The sequence below is a fragment of the Leptonychotes weddellii genome, chromosome 16 (genome assembly GCF_054177405.1).
Source record: "Leptonychotes weddellii isolate Sample4059 chromosome 16, ASM5417740v2, whole genome shotgun sequence".
Classification (NCBI taxonomy): domain Eukaryota; kingdom Metazoa; phylum Chordata; class Mammalia; order Carnivora; family Phocidae; genus Leptonychotes; species Leptonychotes weddellii.
This window is the reverse complement of record NC_138384.1, coordinates 24,966,974-24,974,001: the sequence shown is the minus strand read 5'-3', so window position 1 is coordinate 24,974,001 and position 7,028 is coordinate 24,966,974. Positions and strand designations below refer to the sequence as shown.

Here is a 7,028-nt window from a genome sequence, read left to right as displayed (position 1 = left end):
GGAGGGGTAGTTAGACCAGCCCCCGTTCAGGACTGCTGCAGAGCCCCTCCGGCGGGGAGCCAGCTCATCTTCCTTCTGTCCCAACGGCCCTCTTGGTTCCTCTCTTTCTCATCTCTGCCTCTGCGACTGGGGCAAATTCGTTTACCTCTCTGAGCCTCAGTTTGCTCATCTGTAAAATGGGGCCATGCTTTGCGTCTGCATTTTAGGGTTATTCTGAGGACTGGATAAATTCCTAGATAGTGTCTGGCACCGGGTCAGGGAGCCGAAGGCTCAGTTAGTAAGACCAATTATTGCTGTTGCCCCCTTCTCCCCTCCTTTCATTCTGAGAACACCGCGGGACAGGGGCCTGGCCCACTGGGTTCTCCTCTTTCCCATCCCGTCCGCGCCCCCTCAGTGTCCCAGGAGGCCGGGAGAGAGGAACTCAGCCGGGGTTCTCCTGCGGCGCCCTGACCCCCTCCCCGCGCGCGCGCCCCTGCCTCCGAGTCGCCTCCCGGGGCCGTACCTGGGCCGGGGCGCACGGCGTGGGGAGCGCGGGAGCCGCCGTGCGCCCCCGCCCAGCCCGCGCCTCCGCGGGCCGCGGCGATTCGAATCCACGTGATTTCCCGGCAGCGGCCGCCGGCTCCCAGCGCTGGCCCGGGCGCTCTCCGCCCGCTTTCGGTTTCGTGCGCCGCGCAGCGACGCAGGAGCGCGGCGGGGCCGGAGCGCGGCGGGTGAGTGGAGAGCCGCCCCGGGGCTGCGGGCCCGGCCGGGCGAGCGGCGCGGCGAGGAGCGGGCGCCCGAGGGCGCTGGGCGGGGGGTGGGAGGGGGGAAGCCCCCGCCGGCCGCGGGCTGGGCGGCCGGGTGGCAGGGCGCAGGGACTGACGGACCGGTGGACAGATGGGGCACCCGCTGCCCGGCGGAGTTTGGGGGGCACGGGTGCGAACCGCAGGGGGTGGCGAGTCGGGATCACCCGGGCTGAGGGGCGGGGTACGCGGCTGCGCTCCCCTTTCTCCCCACCCTCCCAACGCTCCTGGAACGTTAACTTTTAATTGCTTTTTAAAGAATTATAGCAGCGGGAGGTGGGGGGAGGGGCGAAATTGATAAAGGGGATCAAGAGTTACAAACTTTGTTGGATACACAAGATAAGTAAGTCTTAGAGATCTACTGTACAGCATAGAGCCTGGAGCTAACACGCACAAATAATAATAGAGGGCAGGAGGAAACTTTTGGAGGTGATGGATAGGCTCAGGGCATAGGTTGTGGTGACGATTTCTCAGATGCATACTCACCTCTAATCTTATCAGGTTGTATACATTAAATAACTACAGCTTTTTGCACGTCAGTCATACCTCGGTAAAGTGCTTTACCAAAAAGAGGTGCAAACTTTCAGTTATGAAATAAATAAGTCAGAGAGATGAATGCACAGCAGAAGGAATATAGACAATGGTATTGTAACAGTGCTGTATGGTGACAGAGGGTAGCTTCAGGTGTATAGAATTGTGGAATCGCTGTTTTACACCTGAAACTAATATAACATTGTATGGCAACTCTACATCAATAATAATAATAATAATAATAATAATAAAGCATTACAGAAGTCACGCTGCTCATTCTGCACAATTCAGACTTTTTAGCCTAAGTACGCTTTTTAAAATTATGGACAGTGCCGCCCCTATCCGAGGATAGAAGGAACAGAGTTAGTTAGGTTTAGCCATGCCAACTTGCTGGTTTGGACATAAGGAAGCCCCGTGTAACCACCACTCAACTCCAGCATTCCTCAGCCCTGCTTCATCTCTGCCACACCTCATTTTGAAACAAATGGCAAAGAGACGTCACAGCATCTCAACCGAAATATCTCAGAATGTACTAAAAGATAAGGAATCTTTAAAAAAAACCAACATAACCACAGTACCATCTGAAGACTGGAAGCATTTTAAGAATAATTTCTTCATGTCAAATTGCCACAGACTATGTCTGATGAACGTTTTAACCTCACAACAGGGTGAATACATGGGCGTCATTTTGTTACTTGCTTTTTGCATTTTATGTGGTTTTCAGCCATTTTTCTCAGGAGGTCAGAACCCTGGAGTTTGCTGAGGTGGCCATTTGGGGAGGTATGAGAGAGGTCCACCTTGATCCTAGTTTGCATCCGTTTTATAAGTCGGGGGTTCTTCCATTTCTTTTTAAAAGACTGGGGGTTTGGGACGCCTCCGTGGCTCAGTCGTTAAGCATCTGCCTTCGGCTCAGGTCATGATCTCAGGGTCCAGGGATCGAGCCCCGCATCGGACTCAGCAGGAAGCCTGCTTCTCCCTCTCCCACTCCCCCTGCTTGTGTTCCCTCTCTCGCTGTGTCTCTCTCTGTCAAATAAATAAATAGAATCTTTAAAAAAAAATAATAAAAGATTGGGGCTTTGCAGACTTTAAAAAAGTTTGAAAACCAGCACTTCCTAGCCTCCCAAACCTGGGGGTGTCAGGAGGTGGGCTGTAGCCCCAGGCCAGTACCTAGAGCCTCCTCCCTCCAAACTGCTTTTCCTTCTCTGTGAGAAGTAATAAGCCCAGAAAGGCATTCGGCTTGGTCTCCTGCTGGAGAACAGAATGGGAGGGAAAACCGATTATTTCAAGGTGCATGCGGGCTTCCCTGCAGCGGGCTTCCCTCAAGCCTCGCCGAGCTAGAGGGCCGATGGACTGCGGATCGTGCTCACCTGCCAGGTCCCCAGACACGGCACACGGCCTGCCCGGCACCTGGTGTGGGAGGCAGGCGGACCACGGCCCTCATCTGGGAACTGGGGGCAAAAATACGCCCTTCAGAGCATGCCTCATGGTTGGACGAGATATGTCCCAGGGCCTGGTCCACCTCAAAGCACATGGAGAGCAGTGGGTCCTCGGTGAAGGCACAGCAGCAGAAGGGAAAGTTCTCTGGAAGAGTTTGCACGGTATGCTTAGCTTTGAGCCACCACCCGTTACAGAGGTGACTGGATGTTTGCAGGGCCGGGTCCGTCTCTCTGTCCCCCAACACACATACCCCCCTGTCCGCTGAGGAAAATGCCACAGAACTTCTTAGTATGTCTTTTTCCAGCTGTGATGAATTGAATTGTGTCCCTGAGAAAGATACGTTTAAGTCCTCGAACTCAGTATCTGAGTTGTGACATTATTTGGAAATAGGGTCATAGCAGATGTAATTAGTTAAGATGAGGTCGTACCAGAGTAAGTGGGTCCTTAATTCGGGATCACTGGTGTCCCTATAAGAGAGGAGGTCAGCTTATGAAGATGGAGACGCGCCGTGAGCTGACAGCCGTGTGACAACAGAGACAGAGATCAGAATGGTGCATTTATAAGGCCAGGAGCCCCAAGAATTGCCAGCAACCCCAAGAATTGCCAGCGACCAGCAGAAACCAGAAAAGGCAAGGAAAGGGTCCTCCCACGCCCCCACCAGAGGGTGCTTTGTTACAACTGTAACCAAGCTAGGAAACTAATTCACCAGCGCAGCTCCTCCCTTATGCTTTCCAGAGTTGGACTAAAGGTCAAGCAAATTAACACCAGTGCGAATACTTTGTAAAATCTTTCTGTAGGTGTTCTGAGGACATAAACTACTGGTGTCCTTTGCCAGATCTAATTTTCGAGCATTGGCTGGTAGCCCCAAGTCTACGTTGGCTGAAACCCCGTCTGCAAGGAAAACACCCAGAGGATTTGCTAAGGAAAAAATTAAAAAAATGACAAATGATCAGTCTGGCTGTTGGGGTAGGCTGTCTGGAGAAGACAAGATTTTTGATCCCTCTGGCCACCCTGGAGAACATGTGTCTCCCACACACTGTACTTAAAACCATTGTAGAAGTGATGGGGCAGGCAAGCACTTGGTTATATGTGGGACTTGTTACCTGTAAGCTGGGCATGATTGTGTCACCATATGCTATCTGGGGGTACTTGGGTCCTTGAGAGCTGAGTAAAGTTGGCATGAATCCCTGTTCTGTTCCTTTGGGAAGCCCTAAGTGTTCTTCAGCCGTCTGTGAATCTGGAGGGTGGAGGTGGGTGTGAGCTTAGTTCCTCTGGCCATCTCTGATCCCAGACTCTTCTTCTGCTCTGTGATCATCCTTTCTCTCTAGTTGACCAGGGCATGAAACCAGTCATTTTCCTGGGACGGAGAGATGAGAGTGGTGGGGAAATGTGAGTTCACTCATTTATCCTGCTTGTTTCAAGCCTGACTCTCTGTGATGGGACTCCTGCTCCATCCTTTGGGTCACTCCAGAGTCTTCCGATAAATTCTCAGACACAGGAGTCTTCCCCAGAAAGGTTTTTAGCAGCCCTTCTCCCTGAGATGCTTCTGACATTTAGCAAAGGAGAACTTCAGAGCGCCTGAGGGAACGCTGGCTTGACCTCAGATAACCTCTGTTTGCACTTTGATTTCCAGTCTTTTTTCTATGTGTGGATATTCATATTTTTTAATGGACTCATACATAAAAACCAAAATGGAATTACACTTTTTAAACTGAATAAAATGGAATTACCCATTAAAGGAAAAGTACATCATATATCATTTTTGAAATTATTTCATTTTGAGTAGCTAACACATTCATATAGTAAAATAATATAAAACATACAAATAGGTGTATAATGAAAAGTGAATCTCCCTCCTTCCCCTGTCTCCCAGCCACCTGATTACCCTCCCTGAAAGCACTAGTGTTATCAGGTTCTTAGATCTCCTTCCAAAGATCATTCAGGTGGGCCTTTACAAACATGGATATGGATAGATAGATATAGATATTCCCGTTCTCACAAGTGGTGATACACTCTATATAGTGTTTTTTATCTTTTTAAACTTTAATGCAATTTGGAAATCTTTCCACATCAAAACAAAACAAAAAATCTGCTTTTTTCTTTTTAACAGCTGCAGAGTATTTCATTTTACGGTTGTGCCATAATTAATTTAACTACTGTTAGGCATTTAGGTTGTTTCCAATCTCTTGCTATCCCAAACAGTGCTGTAATGAATATCTTTGTTTAAGCATCATGTTTGCATATGTGAGAATAAGTCTTTAAGAAAAACATCCAGGAGGGACGCCTGGGTGGCTCAGTCAGTTGAGCATCTGCCTTCGGCTCAGGTCATGATCTCAGCGTCCTGGCATCAAGCCCCTCGTAGGGCTTCCTGCTCGGCGAAGAGTCTGCCTCCCCTCTGCCCCTCCCCCTGCTTGCACACATGTACACGCTCTCTCTCTCTCTCTAAGAAATAAATAAAATCGTGAAAGAAAGAAAGGAAGGGAGGGAGGGAGAACGGGGACAGGAGGGAGGATGAACAGACATCCAGGAATGGATTTGCAAGGTCAAAGGAAATACGCAGTTTGAACTTTGACAAATATGGCAAATTACCCTCCTTAAGTGTTGGACTAAATCTCATTCCCAGCAGCAACGTGTGAGGGGGCCTGCTTCCCACACCTGCCCCAGCATGCGTGGTATCAAACTTTTCCCTATTTCCAGACCTGGGAGATGAATAATGATATCTTCCCCCCCCACCATTTCTCTTATCTTTTCAAATATTTAAGGGTCAGTTGTAGTTCATTTTCCATAGCCTGTCTATTCATATTCTTTTTCCACTTTTCCATTGGATTGGTAGTCTTTTTCCTATTTAGTTGTAAAAGCACTGTACATATTAGGGAAACTCTTTATAATATGAGTATACTGGCATTTTAAGTGACTGCATAGTTGTCCATAGGATGGTGGAACCGTATCTACCCTTTTTAAGCATTTAGATTGGGTCTTGTTTTCTTCTACTACACATGGACTGTGTCCTCTGTTGTATGTATGAAAAGAAAACACACACACACACACACACACACACAAAATGTGACATTTTAATTCTTCCCACATGACCCACCAGATTGGTCTCAGGAAGGGAAGTAGTTTTGGGAAAATACCTTGATTGGGCTTGGGGCGGGTGGGGCCTGTGGACAAAGTGGCGGGCAGGAGCCGGGACGCAGTGAGCCGGGCAGGCTCTTTGCATGGCGCCTCTGAGTGTGGTGGGGGTGCTGGGGTGCAGTGCTGTATTTGCTCCCAAGAGAAGGGAGGAGAGAGGGAAGGTGGAGAGAGGCTAGGCCACGGAGGGAGGAGCCCCCCCCCCCAAACTTCTTGGTGGGGTGATGCCCCTTACTCCACAGGAGCTGGTTGACAGCACTGATTCCCGCCTGGCTCCGCCCAGCAATCATTAGCCTACTCAGCACAGAGTTTCCAGAACATGTCAGGTCCTGTGCTGGGCACTGGGTTACAGCTGAGAACATGACAAGTCTCACGGATGTGCCAACAGAAACAGATAATAAACAAGTCACAGATATGTGACTGCAGGGAAGAAAGACAAGTTAGGCGAGAGGGTGGGCACCCTGGGGGTGCAGGGACGGTTGTGTTTGGAGAGGCCAGGCACGGCCCTCCCATGAGGGGCCCCGGGGACGCTTGAGGGGTGTGAGGCAGGGGGCCATGAACCATGTTGATGTCTGGAGGAAGAGGGAACCAGGCAGAGACAATGGCAAGAAAAAGGAGGAGGAGAGGAGGAAGAGGAGGGAAGGAGCAAGGGAAGAAGGAGGACTTGTTTGGAGTCTTCGGTGCTCAGCATGCTTATTGCAAGTTAATTTTTGTGCATGTAATTTAACAAAAGGCTGGACCTGCAGCAGGAGCCGCCCCCCCCCGGAGGAGACCTCGTCACTACAGCTTCCTAGTCCCTCCCCTGGGTTGGGGGCCCTAACCTTCCCGAGGCCATGGGAATTGCAGGTGGCCTGGTGGCTGAACCAGTTTATCTGTGTCCGGAAGAGTCGGGCAGCCCCCGCTGACGTGCAGCACTGTGATGGACATCCTGGTAGCTAGAGCTTTGCTCACATTCTGGATTGTTTCCTTAGGCTACGTTCTCAACGTGGACTTCTAAAGGAACATGTCGACTATTTTTATGACGTTAAAAGGCACATAACATAAAATTTACCATCTTAACCATTTTTTTTTAAAGATTTTATTTATTTGAGACAGAGTGAGAGAGAGAGAGCACATGAGAGGGGGGAGGGTCAGAGGGAGAAGCAG

General features: G+C 50.0%; 1 protein-coding gene across 8 annotated transcripts in view; it reads left to right on the top strand.

Moving 5' to 3' along the window:
• Window positions 1-558: 558 nt before the first annotated feature.
• Window positions 559-7,028, top strand: part of NLRC5 (NLR family CARD domain containing 5) — an 85,273-nt gene continuing 78,803 nt past the window's right edge. For 6 of the 8 annotated variants that reach the window (XM_081806560.1, XM_081806558.1, XM_081806559.1 and 3 more), the window contains exon 1: window positions 560-710. The gene's annotated coding sequence lies outside the window, so the exon portion shown is untranslated. Of the gene's footprint in view, window positions 711-7,028 lie in introns of all 8 variants that reach the window. The other 2 variants (XM_081806562.1, XM_081806563.1) reach the window with 1 other exon arrangement.